Raw genomic sequence first — 16,167 nt, forward strand, 5'->3', positions numbered from 1 at the left:
TATGGAGATACCAGAGCCAGGCCATTCCTGTCCAATGTGGGATTCTTCCAATAGGTAATCTTTGCTCTGGGATCTCCCCACTAACCTGAGTTAGCCTTTTCAGAGCTCTGCTACAGTCAGAAGCTACTCTAGTCAATTCTCTTCCTCCCTTCTCTTCTTTCATGGGGGAACATATTGGCATCTTGTTCTGAAAACTTTCACTGTCTACTTCTACTTTATTTACATTTTCCCCTTAACCAATATTTCTCCAAAGAAATATCTTTTAATTCTGATATGGCTGCTGTTTTGCAGAGTACCTAAATTGTCACTAATATGTGGGTTTTTAAACCATAAAATAGATTTTTAAAAGAAAAGGATTTGTGATTACAATATGGAGAAGGGCACCAGATTTTTAAGGATTATTAAGGGTTATCACCAAAAATTGACTGATCAAGGAGCAAACAAGCTTGTCTCCAGCACCAAATCACCTTAATAGTAAGGATCTATTATTGTTCTGGGGAGGTGACACTATAAACCTAGGGACAAAAGGAAAATGAGTGTCTATTTAATATTAACATGTAAATCCATGCTGCTTTCATGCTTCTCAATTATTGGTCATGGAAAATTAATAACTTCCCTTTCTTATTTTGGTCAAGTCTGTATATATGGCAAATTATGTAACTGTATATTCACATAGCCTTTCCTTTGCTTAGAGTTTATATTGTCGAGAGAGGAGGAACAAGTAGTCTATAGGAATAGGAACTGTTTATATCCTGAGCACTGAGCCCTGTATCTGGCATACACACCCACATGTAGACACACACACACACACATTTTTAATAAATATAAAATAAATATTTGTGAAATGAATTAATAACCCTTATTTCCTATTCCTTTCAGGATCTATAATTAGACCTGGCAAGGAACAATAAATACATATAGGTTCAATTTGCAAAGAATAGATCATTGTGCTTTCATATATTGTTTCTGCACCCTATTCTAGTCTTGCTTTTTCTCTTCTACACAGTGCACACTTCGTACATTGTATATATTTTCTGTATTCTCACACTGATTATATTCTCATTTCATAATCCACTATATTTCTTTCCCAAGATCATAAAACTTGCTTACACAAATGGGTACAAATATGAGTTTATTGTTGCTGCCAACAGTGGATTCATGACCATGGGCACCTTCTTTCTGCTGATCCTTTCCTATGTCTTCATTTTGGTCACTGTCTGGAAACTTTTCAGGAGACTTATCTAAGGCATTTGTCACAGTGTCAGCTCACATACTTATGGTTGTTTTTTACTTTACCCCATATATGTTTCTCTATTTATGACCTTTCCCCACACCATTTGACAATCCCAGGTTACTGTTGATTTTTCTATCAACCCTCTCTTGAATCCTGCCAGTATGTTAAAGAATAAAAAAAATGGAGGAAATGGGGATATTATGTTAAATTTTGCTGAGTAAACCTCTCTTAGGAGTTCTAAAGCTGCACATCCACCTGCCTGTGGTTATCTTCAGTTAGACGTCCTAAATTTAACAAGTCCAGAACTGAACATATCTTCTATCTCCTTAAACCTATTTCTACTACTTCTGTGAAGTATTAATTCACTACCTTTATTACCATGGGAAATGTGAATCCACTCTGCTAAGAGATGCTATGTTAGGAGCCAGCAAAAATATCTACTAAATACTGTTTTATGATTAAAACTTTGATACTTTGCCAATAGAAAAGGATAAAATGATATCCCTTCTGCCTCCCATAAGGTCTGAAAACAATTTGCAATCTTATTTGGTGAATGTCAGGAATCATTACATTGTATGGTAATATATGTAGGACCAAAGGTTCTTCTTAATTCCTTAAGTTGATTGCCCCTAAGAAAACCCAGAAACAAAGTTGGATTGAAGGTAGTTTCTGTGGAAACTTGTTACTGGAAGCTTCAGTTAGGAGATGGAGAAATGAGACAGGAAAGGAAGGATGCTCATCTTCCTAAGCACAACTGGGATGCAAGCTTACTATGGTCCAAGGAGAGCTTTTAAAGAGTCTGTGACATAGAATGTTCCCAAATGAAAGGGAGAAAGCTGGGGTATTTCTTCATTTTCAGATCCCTGGTCTGGAGCATTAACTCCCTGGCTCATTCAGCCTGTTCCACATGAAAGCTTGCCATCTTAGAAACCTGGAGAAAAACCATGAGACAGACACAGATCCTGGGCTAGAGACTAGGTCCTTCTTTAGAAACAATAAATGCAGAGGCTTATGGGTGAGGTTACATGGGTAATAAGTGAAAGTTCTTCAAACTCTTTAAGCCACTTAGGCCCTGGTTAATTTCATTTCACGCTATCATATATTCTTTAAAGTAATAGCTAGTTAAAATTTCTGTGAAGAAAGTCAGAAAAAAGAGGGCAAATGAGAAAACCTACAGATGCTTGCTTTGTCTAATCCCAAATGCTTCTTCGATACTAATCAGATTCTTCATTACTACCCCTCATCATCAAACAGCACATTTGCTTGTGCTACGTTTCATACTCAGAGAGGTGGTCCAGTTTTTCAAACATAACCAGTAGAAATCCCTGTTAAAATGTTTATTCCAGTCTCTCATTGCCTTTCTTGCACTATATCTTCATTTATGGGTTCATTATGAAGCACTAGGTTGGTTGAGTTGCTGTTATCAACAATTTACTCTTTCTGTTTCCCTTAATCACTCCATCCCTAGATAGGGATTCTTGTAATAAAATTTCGTTGTTTAAATAAATGAATTGGTTTCTTTCTCTGGTTGAAAACTGACTGACACCCACCCCCAAATAAAAGGAATAAAATTAAGACTTAAATGGATGTGGAGGGATAAGAATACTTATTCACTATTGGTAGGACTGTAGAATGGTACAGCCATTATGGAGGTCTGTTTGGCAGCTCCTAAGGAGGTTGAAAATAGACTTGCCATGTAACCCTGAGATACCACCACTGGGTATATACCCAGAAGAACTGAGAGCAGTGACATGAACAGACATCTGCACACTGATGTTCATAGTGGCATTATTCGTGATTACCAAAGTTGGAAACCACCCAGGTGTCCATCAACTGATGAATGAATAAGCAAACTGTGGTTTATTCACATGATGTAATACTATGTGGCTATAAGAAGAAATGAAGTCATAAAACATATGACAACATGGATGAATCTGGAGGGAAGCAAACCAGACACTAAAGGACAACACTGCATGATCACACTAATAGGAACTAAATATGGTGCATAAAATATTGTATGATTCCTTTTATATAAAATGTAAAAAGAAATCAATTTATAAAGGTGAAGTTAGATTAGCTGGGGAAGACATGCTAATGGGTGTGGAGTTTTTCTTTTGGAGTAAAGAAAGAGTTTAAAATTTTAAAAATTCTATTGTGAAGATGAATGCACAACATTGTGATGATAATAAAAGCCTTTGGTTACACACTTTGGATACCTTGTAAGGTAAGTGATTATATCTCAATAAAACTGCTTAATAAATAATTATCCAACAATAGCCAGAAATAACCATGAAAAGCCAGAAAAATCATGGCTGTAATTTGGGGAACACTTCCAACTGGGCCACTGATGTAGCCAAGGCACACAATTTCTAATTAGGAACACTCAGATCGGGATGACATTAAGCCACCTCTGAGGAGCAGCTTATAAATTTCCAGACTGACCTTCTTAGGCAGGGAGGCAGTATAACAGTTCCGATTAATTCTTCTCAAAGCAGTTTCATAGCTTACCCACATCAACCCAAAGTTTGAAGTTACCTCAAAACCCAAAAAAGCACACAGGAGCAGAAATGAGCAGATGTGTGAACTCTAGCACATTATTATTGCCGTATTGAGTCAGAAGATGAGTACATCCTACCCACAACAGTGTTGTTCCAGGAGGCAGGGAAGGTAGAGTGGTAAATTAGAAAATAGACTATTAACTGCACAATTAATAGGAAGTAAAAACAAGTCTCAAAATCTATATTAAGCCCATATCCAAAAGAGTCTTATATGTCAGTGATGTGTTAGCCTTGGAATTCTGTGGAATAACTGTGTGTCAGACTTACTCTGGTATACTGGCATGGGTACAACCCACTTCCTGCATGTGGAAAGGTGAATATACTATACATAACCATGATGGTTTCTACCGAGTGGTAAATTTCACAGAAGTTCCAGGACTTTCATGTCAAGATCGTTCCTTGTACAAAGTTTGATGTAGGGGAAAATAAAGTGGTTTCTTGGTCAATAGCTGCATTTTTTTTTCTTTTAAAGTTGGTGGGTTTCTTGTATAGTTCTATTACAATTGGCCCAGGATTAATTTCATCCATCTCCATGAAATCAAAATACTTGGTCCTGGTAAATCTTTTCTTAGGCTTGTAGTGTTTGAATTCAAAGAAGATAGCTGAATCTTTTGTTAATTTTTCAACATGTCCCTGGCGCTCAATATCCACATTAAAATGAACATATGTATCTTCTTTTCTTTAAGCCACAAGAGTATCTTGCACAGGAGTTAAATCTATACCATTCAGATCCTCTACATTAACAGTAATATAGGGATCAATGCACTGCCCAGCATCTTTCAGACAAATCTTTTCAATTCTGATCATGAGTAATGTCATTCTGATGATAACGTTGGTAATAAAGCACTGGAACTCTTTCAGAAAAGGAATCAGGAGTCCCAGCTACAGCAATGCCCTCCTTTCCATCATCTTCAAATTCCAAATTCTCTTCCTTACCAGGTGCTAAAATTCTTCTTAAAGGGACATTCTGAATGTCAAATGGGAATTCTTTATTATAAGTATGAATATTCTTTAGGATTGGTTCTAAGTTTTTCAAATCCTCCAGTTTAATTTCTTCTTGGGACAGTGTAGACTATAAGGCTGCACTTTGCAATTCCAAGCATGCTGCAATTTTGCCTATTGTTTTCTTTAGTTCTTCTGTGAATTTGGAATTAGTATGTTGCATTTGGGCCTCCTTTTGTAAATGTCTTGCCATTATTTAATACTTATCTATCACCTCAACCAGCTGGCCCTTAGACTCAAAGTCAGTGCCTCTCCTAAAACTGGTGCCCCAGTGCTACAGCAGACTCCTGGTCACTTCTGAAATGGCCAGTCCTCACCTCATCCCCTCTTGCCTATACCCAGGTAAGGCAAGGCTCTAGGATGCCATCCACCCTGGGCCTGGCCCTGACATTAACAGGACCATGAGGATCTGCAATGGTCACCACAATCACCCACCCAGGAACCACCCAAGTCAATTTGCTGCCACCAATGTAAGCTTTTTATCAATGTTAAATCTTTGAACTTGACAACTGGACTTAAGGTACATAATAAGTGAACATCTTTGTTCTCTTGAACTGTTCATTGAAGTGTTAAGTGTCCTAGGAGAATAATTTATACAACTTAACTTCAAATGTTTAGATAATAGAAAAATTAGTTTAGATTAAATTAGACTGATATTGATATGTGGAAGGAAGGGAAGGAGGTAGGGAGGAAGGAAGGAAGGAATTTATATAATGAGAATTTATTAGATTAATAAATTCTTACAGTTCTGAAGCTGTGAAAATGTCCAGATCAAGGTGTCATCTGAGATGCTGTCTCACCAAAGGTTGGCTGTGGATAATCAGGCACATTGCTGCTACATGGCAGCACATGGTAGCTCTTCTCAAATCAAGGCATCAAGTGAAGCTTTCTCTTTTAGCACAGCTATGGGCAATCAGGCATATGACTTGTCTCTTCCCTATCCTCCATATCTCTCTTTCAGCCTCTCAAGTGCCTCAGTCCTTGTACTGTGCTCCACTGATTCCACCTTCCAGCCTCTGGGGACTTTCTCTTAGCCTCTCTAGGTTTCTCTGTCTCTATCAATTTTTTCTGTATGTCACTGCTTTTATAAAGGACTCCTGCAAGAGGAACTAGATCCACACTGGGTCACACTTCACTGAAGCAATCCAACCAAAGCTCCCTCCCCGATTGAATCCAATGCAATCAAAGGGTCCTACAACACACAGGAATGGATTAGCACCAAGAACATGATCTTTTCTGGAATCCTCTAAAAGCTTCAAACTGCCACATACCATAACTGTGGTGAAATGTAAAAAAAAAATTGTGGCTCTAAGGGTGTCTAGGTGGTGAGTATGTTGGAATTCTCTGTATGGGTTTTGTATTATTTTGGCAAATGTGTAGTAAGTTTAGAATTATTTCTAAATAAAGAGTTAGAAAAAGATAGCAAAATTTGTGGCATTTTCATTTGCCCATTCCCCCAGTTAAGGTGGTCTTGAAGACAGCAGCCCATGTGCCCAGAGTACACCTTAGTCTTGAGAACACATTATTCCCTAAGAATTATGTTGATCTGTTTTAACCAATCTGAGCACTACCTGAAGGACTGATTCAAAACACTTACCATTTTTCACATAAGTTAGAATTCACTTGGACTGAAGAAACAGTGGATATTCCTCAAAATCATTGTAAGGTGTACTTATAACCCACACATGTCTTGGGCAAAAAATTACAATTGAGACAAACTATTGAGAAAGAAAACCTGAAAGGAAAACTAGGAAGAGAGTTCTTTGGAAAATTAGGACTTTCAAACATGTACACAGAAGAATTTAGAAAGCCACTACATGCCCAGGCTAGGATGCATTCTCAGAAAAGACCTGAGAAGATCCTAAGGAAGTAAAGACCAAGACATATATGTAAATAGCTAGCTAAATAGGAAAGTAGTGCCACAGCACAAAAAAAGTCTGAAAATAATAAGAGATTTCTTTATTTTATTTTATTTTTCTTATTTTCTCGTACTCACTTTCTCTCTGTCTCTTTCTCTCTTCATTAATTACAGTAAATCTCTGTCAAAACACTAGCAGAACACAAGGTAAAGGATTAAACATTTCAGAGACAATAAATGCTAAAGAGTTTAGACTTTAGAAAAATCATAAATATCTATAGCTCACAGCAAGCAACAAAAGCAAACCATTAGAAGGAGAAATAATTTCACTTTCTTGTTATTGTGTGATAATATTCAAAATGGCCAAATTTGAAAGCTAGACATTGAGATTACTGGACAAAGACTTTAAATCAACTCTCTTTAGTAGGCTCACAGAACTAAAATGATTGACAAAGAGTTAAGGCCTGAAAACAATTTAGAAAATTTAGAAAATATAGATAGAAATCACAAAAGGAGCCAAACAGGAATTCTGGAGCTGAAAAGTACAATAACAAGTGAAAAACTCACTAAAGAGTTCATAATGGATTTGAGCAATCAGAAAAAAAAAATTCAGTGAACTCAAAGATAGGTATATTGAAATTACTTCATTTGCAGAGCACAAATATTTTCCAGGATAGACAATATGTTGCACTCTAAAACAGGTTCAATAAATTAAAAAAAAATTGAAGCTATACTATGTATCTTCTATGACCACAATAGAATGATTCTAGAATTCAATAATATAAGAAAAACTGAAAAATTCATAAAAATGTTGAAATTAAGCAACACAGTTTAAATACCCAAAAGATCAACAAGAAATCACAAGATTAGTTGGAAAATATTTATGGAAAAAAATAAAAAGAAAATATAAATAATGTAACTTATGAGATACAGCAAAAAAAATTCTCAAAACAATATTTATAATTTTAAACATATATATATTTTAATATATGGAAAAGAAGAAAGATTTCAAATAAGTAACTAACTTGAAACTTAAGGAACTATATAAAGAGAAAACTAAATCCACAGCTAGCAAATGGAATTAAATAACAAAGAATTGAGTGGACAGAAGAGCAAGATGGCATCAGTTTGAGTGCTCACATATCCTCTCTCTCATAAAAAATGGCTGAGTAGGGGCAAGATCCTACCCAAGTGAGCTGTTTTTGGGATCCATAGAGCAGGAGGCTTCAGGGCATCAATCTGATGAGAGCTATGCAAAGAGATAACTTGATCAAGGTAAAACCATGTGTTTCTAACCTTTGAGGTTGGAAACTGGTAAGATAGCTAAGTCCCACTCTAAAGGCAAAAATCTGCTGCAATCCCTGACTCCCATCAGTCATCTAGGAAGAGGGAGCATACTCTGAGGGTGGGAGTGTTCTGGTGAAGGGTGGAGAGGGGTTTCATTTCTGTGGGTGTGGTTGACTGGACCCTCTTTGAGCCTTGAGAGCACACCAACTGGCTCAAGGTGGTACCAGGAAGAGGGGAGAGGCAAGTATGCAGAGGCAGACTGATCCACCTAACCTCCTGGGTTAGAGAAACTTGGCCTGAGAGAAGGTGGAGTCAGGCAATTGACTAGTCTGGTTCTGTGGTGACAGCTGATAATTTAGAATAGGAAAAACATAGACATTATTCATGTAGTAGCTTCTCTTTGGTCTCCTTAAAAAAAAAGGGTTACTTTTGTTTTAAAATTTAACTTACTTTACGCACTAAAAACCAGTTCAAAACCTGCAGAAGGAAGGCTGCAGGGTAATTGAACACCAGCAGCCTGAGAAGCTCCACAGGGGCCCAAGAGGGAAGGCTGTATTTCCTTAGTTTTTGTTTGAGTGCTTGATTGTGGATTTGTTTGATTTTTGTTTTCTTGTTTTTCTTTCATCTTGCTCCCCCCCCTCCACCTTTTTAAAATTGGGTGTTGCCGATTTGCTTCTTGTTTGCTATGTTTCCTCTTCCTTGATTTCCCCTTTTCTGTGTGTACTAATTTTGCCTACCAATGCTATCTCTATTCCTTCCTCCATCTTTCTATTTTTTCAATTTCTGTTGTAGTTCTTACATTCCACCTCTCGTTTAATCCTCAATTTTTTTTTTAATTTTAATTTTTGACTCTTCTATTCTATTTTCTTTCTTTTATTAAAGTCCTTTTTTTCTTTTAGCCCTTTCTTTTCTCTTTCCCTCTGACCTCATCATTCTGACATTTAAATTCATTTTATGTACTTTTCTATATTGTTTCCCATTTCATTGCGGGTACTCCACTTTTAAATTCCTATTACTCTACACTACATACATGAGCTAAATATTCACTTTCCTAGGTCCTATAGGGGTTCAGTTCTAAATTTTAATATTATTATTAATATTATCCTTTTTCTTTTCTTACCTATTTTGGTTTCTCTGGCCCTAATCTTTTTCCTGCAAGGGAACATGTACAACAGCAAGGAAATAGAATAAGAATAGCAAAGTGTCAAAGAGGAAACTTAATACAGACACAAAAACAGGAAATAAATAAAACCCTAGAGAAGAGAGAGAAGCTAATCAACTAAATAAACACATCAGAATAAAAAGATGACCAGACAACAACGAAAAGGTACAAACCATACCAAGAAAGAGGAACATGTGTCCCTGTCTAAAGAACAAACTAAAAACCAGAAGCAGAACATTAAACAACTAACCAAAGCTCTCCAACAAATATCATGGACCGACTTTAAAAAGTGAAGAAAGAAATTAAGGATATTAAAAAGACACTGGGAGAACATACTGAAGAAATTGTAAACATACGTTAAAAGATAATGGGTATGATGGTGATGAATGGCACAGTGAAAGAAAGCAAAAATATACTGGAAGCATATAACAGCAGATTTGAACAGGCAGAGACAAGAATTAGTGATGCAGAAGATAGTATATCTGAAATCAAACAGATAGTAGAATGGATAAATAAAATGCAGCAGGGACTTAGAGATTTAAATGACAACACAAAATGCCCAAACATACACATTATAAGCATCCCAGAGGGAGAAGAGAAGGGAAAGGGGGCAGAAGGAGTGTTGATCGAAATAATGGCTGAAGATTTCACAACCCAATTGAAGGAGATGGGAGTACATGTCCAGGAAGCACAGTACACCCCAAACAATATAAATCCCAATGGGCCTACTCCAAGACATATACTTGTCAAACTGTCCAATTCTTAAGACAAACAGAAAATACTGAAGGCAGCAAGAGAAAAGAGAACCATCATATACAAGGAAAGTTCAATAAGATGAAGTGCTAATTCCTCATCTGAAACCATGGAGGCAAGAAGTCAGTGATATGACATAGTTAAAGTGCTAAAATAAAAAAAATAAAAAAAAAAAACCTTCCAGTCAAGAATTCTCTATCTGGCAAAGGTGGCATTCAAAAATTATGGAGAGATCAAAATAATCACAACTAAACAGAAAATAAGAGAGTATGTAAATAAGAAACCTCTACTTCAAGAAATACTAAAGGGAGTTCTGCATGTTGAAATGAAAAATCAGGATAGAGAGAGAGTTGGAAAAGAGTGTAAGTAAAACTACAAAGACAACAACAACAAAAAAGAAATGCAAACAACATATGAAACATGTAAACCCAAAGAAAATATGGCTAATATAAGTAATTCCTTGACAGTAATAAAACTGAATTTCAATGGATTAAACTCACCAGCCAAGAGACACAGATTGGTAGAATGTATAAGGAGATATGACCATCTATATGCTGTCTACAAGAAGCCAATCTTAGACCCAGGGATTCAAGGAGGTTGAAAGTGAATGGCTGGAAAACAATCTTACAAGCAAACAACAATCAAGAAAGGGAAGGAGTAGCTATACTAATATTGGACAAAATAGACTTTAAATGCAAAAGTACTGTAAGTGACAAAAGCAATCATTATTTATTAGTAGAAGGGTTAATCTTTCAAAAATAAAGAACAATCATAAACATTTATACACCTAATCAGGGTGCCTCAAAATACATGAGGCAAACACTGGTAAAACTAAGTGGAGAAATAGATTTCTCTACAATTATAGAGGGGAACTTTAATACACCATTATCATCATTAGACAGAACATCTCAACAGAATCCATAAAAAAAAACAAACACTTGGGATAACATATTAGGGGATCTGGACCTAATAGACATATACAGAAAACTAAACCCAAATATAGTGGGATATATATTCTTCTCAAGTGCATATGTATCATTCTCCAAGATAGACCAAATTCTAGGCCACAGAAAAGTTTGCAATGGGCTCAAAAAGATTAAAATTATATAAAGTAATTTCTTTGACCACAATGGAATGAAGCTGGAAATAAGAAAGAGCCAGAGAACCAGAATAGGCATAAAGATAAGGAAATTAAACAACACACTCTTGGACAAAAATGGGTCAAGGAGGAAATCACAAAAGAAATTAGTAAGTACCTTGAACGAATGAAAATGATGACACAACATATCAAAACCTATGGGATGCAGCAAAAACTGTACTGAGAGGGAAATTCATAGACAGAAATTCATACATCAGAAAAGAAGAAAGCGCTAAAATTGAAGACCTAACCCCACACCTGGAGGAATTAGAAAAAAAAACAAACAAAAAAAAAACTAACAACAAAGGAAGTAGAAAGAAGGAAATAACAAAGATTAGAGCAGAATTGAATGAAATAGAAAATAAGAAAGCACTGGAAAAAATAAAATAAAAAGCTGGTTGTTAGAGAAGATTAATAAAATTGATAAACTCTTAGCTAGACAAACAAAGACAAAAAGAGAAAAGATGGAAATATACACAATAAGAAATGAGGAAAGGGATATCACCACTACCCCACAGAAATAAAGAGAATCATAAGAAGATACTTTGAAAAATGATATGCCAACAATGACAATTTAGAGGAAATGCACAAATTTCTTGAAACACACAAGCAGCCTACGTTGATGAAAGAAGGAATTGATAAACTCAACAGCCAATCACAAATAATGAGATAGAATAAGTCATTGAAAACCTTCCAATTAAGAGTCAGAAATTCAGGCTTCACAGCTTAATTATACCAAATATTCTGGAAAAAACTAACACAAATCCTGATTAAACTCTTCCAAAAAAATAGAAGTAGATAGAACACTGCCTAACTCATTCTATGATGCCAACATTACCCCAGTATCAAAGCAAAACAAAGATGTTACAAGAAAGGAAAATTACAGACCAATCTCTTTAATGAACCTAGATGCTAAAATCCTCAATACTTGCTAATCATATTAAAAAATTTATCAAAAGAATTATATATCATGACCAAGCTGATTTCAATCAGGTATGCAAGGATGGTTCAACATAAGAACTCAATGAAATACACCACATAAACAGACTGAAAGAAAAAAAAAATCACAGGATCTTTTCTGTAGATGCAGAAAAAGCATTCAACAAAATGCAGCATCCTTTCCTGATAAAACATTGCAAAACATCAAAATAGAAGGAAACTTTCTGAACATGATAAAGGGTATATATGAAAGGCCCATAGCTAACATCATATGCAATGTTGAAATCCTAAATGCTTTCCCTCTAAGTTCAGGAAGAAGAGCAGAATGCCCACTATCACTTCTCCTATTTAATATTGTGTTAATAGTACTTGCTCAAGCACATAGGCAAGAAAAACATATGAAAGGCATCCAAATGTGAAAGGAAGAAGGAAAAACTTCCTTATTTGAAGACAACATGATCCTATACTTAGAGACCACTGAGACATTTACAACAAAACTTCTAGAACTTATAAATGAGTTCAGTGAAGTCACAGGTTATAAGATCTATGTGAAAAAACCAGTAGCATTTCTGTACACCAATAAGGAGCAATCTGAGGAGGACATTAAGAAAAAAATACCATTTACAATAGTAACTGAAAAAATCAAATACATGGGAATAAATTAAACTAAAGATGTAAATGACTTACATACAGAAAACTACAGAACACTGTTAAAGAAAATCAAAGAAAACTTAAATTAATGGAAGAATATTCCCTGTTCATGGATAGGGAGACAAAATATCATTAAGATGACTATACTATCCAAATTAATCTACAGATGTAATGCAATCCTAAGAAAAAACAACACAGCATTTTTAACTGAATTGGAAAAACTAACTATGAAATTTATTTGGAAGGGCAAGAGGTCCTGAATAGCCAAAGACATATGGAAAAAGAAAAATGAAATCAGAGGAATCACATTACCTGAATTTAAAACATACTACATAGCTACAATGGTCAAAGCTGCATGGTAATAGCACAAGCATAGATATACTGATCAATGGAACCAAATTGAGATTTCTGATTTAGATCTTCCTATATACAGTCATGTGATATTTGACAAGGCCACCAAGTCCACTTAACTGAGAGAGAATGTCCTCTTCAACAAATGGTGCTTGGAGAACTGAATATCCATATGCAAAAGAATGAGAGACGAACACCATCTCACACCTTATATGAAAATCAACTCAAGATGGATCAAAGATCTAAATATAAGAGCAAAGACCATAAATATATTAGTAGATAATGTCAGGAAACATCTACAGGACCTTGTTATAGGAAATGACTTCACGAACTTCACATCCAAAGCATGAACAGCAAAAGAAAAAATAGATAAATGAGACCTCAAAATTAAAACCTTTTACACATCAAGGAGTTTGTAAAGACAGTGACAAGACAGCCTATCCAGTGGGAAAAAAATTTTGGTAACCATATATCTGATAGATGCCTAATATCCAGCATATATAAAGAAAGCTTATATCTTGAAAATAAGACCAAAAAAAAAAAAAAAAAATTAAACAATGGGCAAGTGATTTGAACAGACACTTCTTCAAAGAAGAAATAGAAATGGCTAAAAAGCACATGGAAAGATGCTCAACATCACTAGCAATTAGGGAAATGCAAATCAAAACTACAATGAGATGTCATCTTACACTCCTTAGACTGGCAGCCATTAAAAAAACAGAAGACTTCAAGTGTTGGAGAGGATGTAGAGGAATGGGGTTCCTCATCCTCTCCAGGTGGGAATGTAGAATTGTCCATCCTTTGTGGAGGACAGTTTGGTTGTTCCTCAAAAAAGTAACTATACATCTGCCATATGACCCAGCAGTTCCACTGCTAGATATAAGCCCAGAAGAATTGATAGCAAGGACACAAATAGATATATGCCCACTAATATTCATAGCAGCATTATTCACTTTAGCAAAAGTTGGAATGAATCCTAATGCCCATCAACAGATGAATGGTAAACAAAATGTGGTACATACATAGCATAGAATATTACTCAGCTGTAAGAAGGAATATAGTACTAACATACAGGATAACATGGATGAATCTTGAGGACCTTGTGTTGAGTGAAGCAAGCCATGCATTGAAGGACAAATAATGCATGACCTCTCTGATATGAATTAAGCAAATCAAGTTGACACAGAGAGTTATAATCTGGAAGACTGGCTTACAGGAAATAGAAAGGGAGAAGGTTGTGAGCCAACATCCACACGGGTAAAATCTATAAGGTGGAAGTGAATAGTTTTGCAGTGAAGGGAAGTGAAAGAGATGTGGGGATAATATTGGGCTGGGTGATGCAAGCTTGACAGGGGGATAGGGTGGGGAGGTGGGGAGATGCTCCATGGAACTGGGGGGAAGTTTGGGGGAGGGAGCAGGTGAACACTGAGGATTGGCATATACATGGTTGAAACTGCAATGTTGAGTAAACTCTTTTAGCAATATAACAAGGAGGGGTTGCTGGTTTATGGTGTTGGATGAGGGGGCATTTGGGACAGGGCACACCTGGGGCAGGCTTCTAGAGAATGTGTGAGTGATAATTTTGTCATAGGTAGTTGTATCAGTGGGGGAAAACCCACATTATGAATGGGAAGGAGTTGGACTCCCATACTGGGGAGGCTCTATGTGTTCTCAAATGGAGGGAAGTGTGTCTCTTCACAGCATGGACAGTTCCTAATAGAGGAGGACAGAGTAGTGTGTCAAGCCCTCAGCATTGTTGCAAGTATTTTCGTATCTTGTCCTTCAAGGAGTGAAGCCTATTGGTCACTGTGGGCCCTGAGAAGGTGAGGGAGGAATAGAATACATGGAAAAGGGAGTAGTTGGGAGACAATGGAAGTGATCTGCATGATTTTGCAATGACGGATATAGTCCGTATTAAGTTACATAAAGAAATTATAAAAGTTTATGGTCTAAAATGTATACCATAATGTAAACTGCCGACCATGATTAGTAGCTATGTTTCAATATTTGCACATCAGTTGTAACAAATGTACCAGCCATATGTAAAAAGGTCATTGATTGGGAAGGGGTAAAGGGAGAGGATCTTGTGTGTATGAGAGTTCCCTGTGTTCTGTATGTGAATTTGCTGTGACCTGGGACTTCTTTAAAGACAATGAAAAAAATTCAAGGTGCTGAGGAAGAAATGGAAGAAATGGCACTGGATAAACAGGACAACTGTTATTAGGGTGATGAAAGGCAAAATATTAAAAAGAAATTTTAAAAATATTTTTCATTTTTTAAATAATACAATTTTTTCTTTATTTTAGTTTTAGTGTTCTTAAATTACTATATCTTTTATTTCATGTATTTAAGCCTATTATTACTATCTCATTTTCCTATTAATTGTATTTGGCAATATTCTTGGCTTGAATTTTGAAGAAGTTTTGGTTCAAAGAGGGGTTATAAGTATGGCAGGGAAGGATCATTGGTATGGGGTGTCAGTGAAGAGAGAAAAGTGGGAGCAAGTTCTGCAAGGCATACATATATGTATATAAATATGTTCAAATGTTCATGGGGCATTGCCACAGTGTGTATAGATTCACACAACTGAAAGAATATTCGGGAGCCCTGCCACATTCTCTAATGGAAAAGCAACAATCCCCCAAGTGCAGGGGCAGTGATTGGTGGGGAAGGATGGTCCACTGATGGGCCCATTTTATTGATGACTATGTTTATAAGCCTTTTGCTCTTGAAATTGCAACTTAGCCTAAAGTTGTAGGGTGCCTAAGAGGTACCTGTTGAGGGCCTCCATGATACTTAATTGTGGTTACTTTCTAAGGCAAACTCAATATATAAATGCATTGCCCCCACCCCCCGCCACCGCCGCCAGGAATGAGCCTCCTTAGTTCTAAGGGACTACTAGAAAGCACCAGGTGGTGATACAATTGGAAAAATACCTTGAATGAGAGAGGGAAATGGTAAAGACTAATGAGTTTACATGGCCAAGAGGCTTCAAAATGTGTCAGGAGGTCATCAGAGAAGTAATGCTTATGCATGTCTCAGCAGGATCTCATTGACAAAGTAGACACTACTCCAAATGGTGGGGCTCCTGAGGGCTCTGGAAACACCCAGGTTCTATGGTCATGTCAGATGGATCTGGTGTTTGGTGCCCTGCCAGTGGGCACTACTTTGTAGTTTGTGCTCCCGGGTGTGACAAAGATGGGTTCAGATTCTACCTCTCCACACATGCCTCTT

At 36.4% G+C, this 16,167-nt stretch overlaps 1 pseudogene; it reads right to left on the minus strand.

Annotated features, from left to right (window-relative positions):
• Positions 1–4,178: 4,178 nt before the first annotated feature.
• LOC101427475 (axin interactor, dorsalization-associated protein pseudogene) lies at positions 4,179–6,068 on the minus strand (annotated as a pseudogene).
• Positions 6,069–16,167: the final 10,099 nt, after the last annotated feature.

The sequence above is a fragment of the Dasypus novemcinctus genome, chromosome 3, assembly GCF_030445035.2.
Source record: "Dasypus novemcinctus isolate mDasNov1 chromosome 3, mDasNov1.1.hap2, whole genome shotgun sequence".
NCBI lineage: Eukaryota > Metazoa > Chordata > Mammalia > Cingulata > Dasypodidae > Dasypus > Dasypus novemcinctus.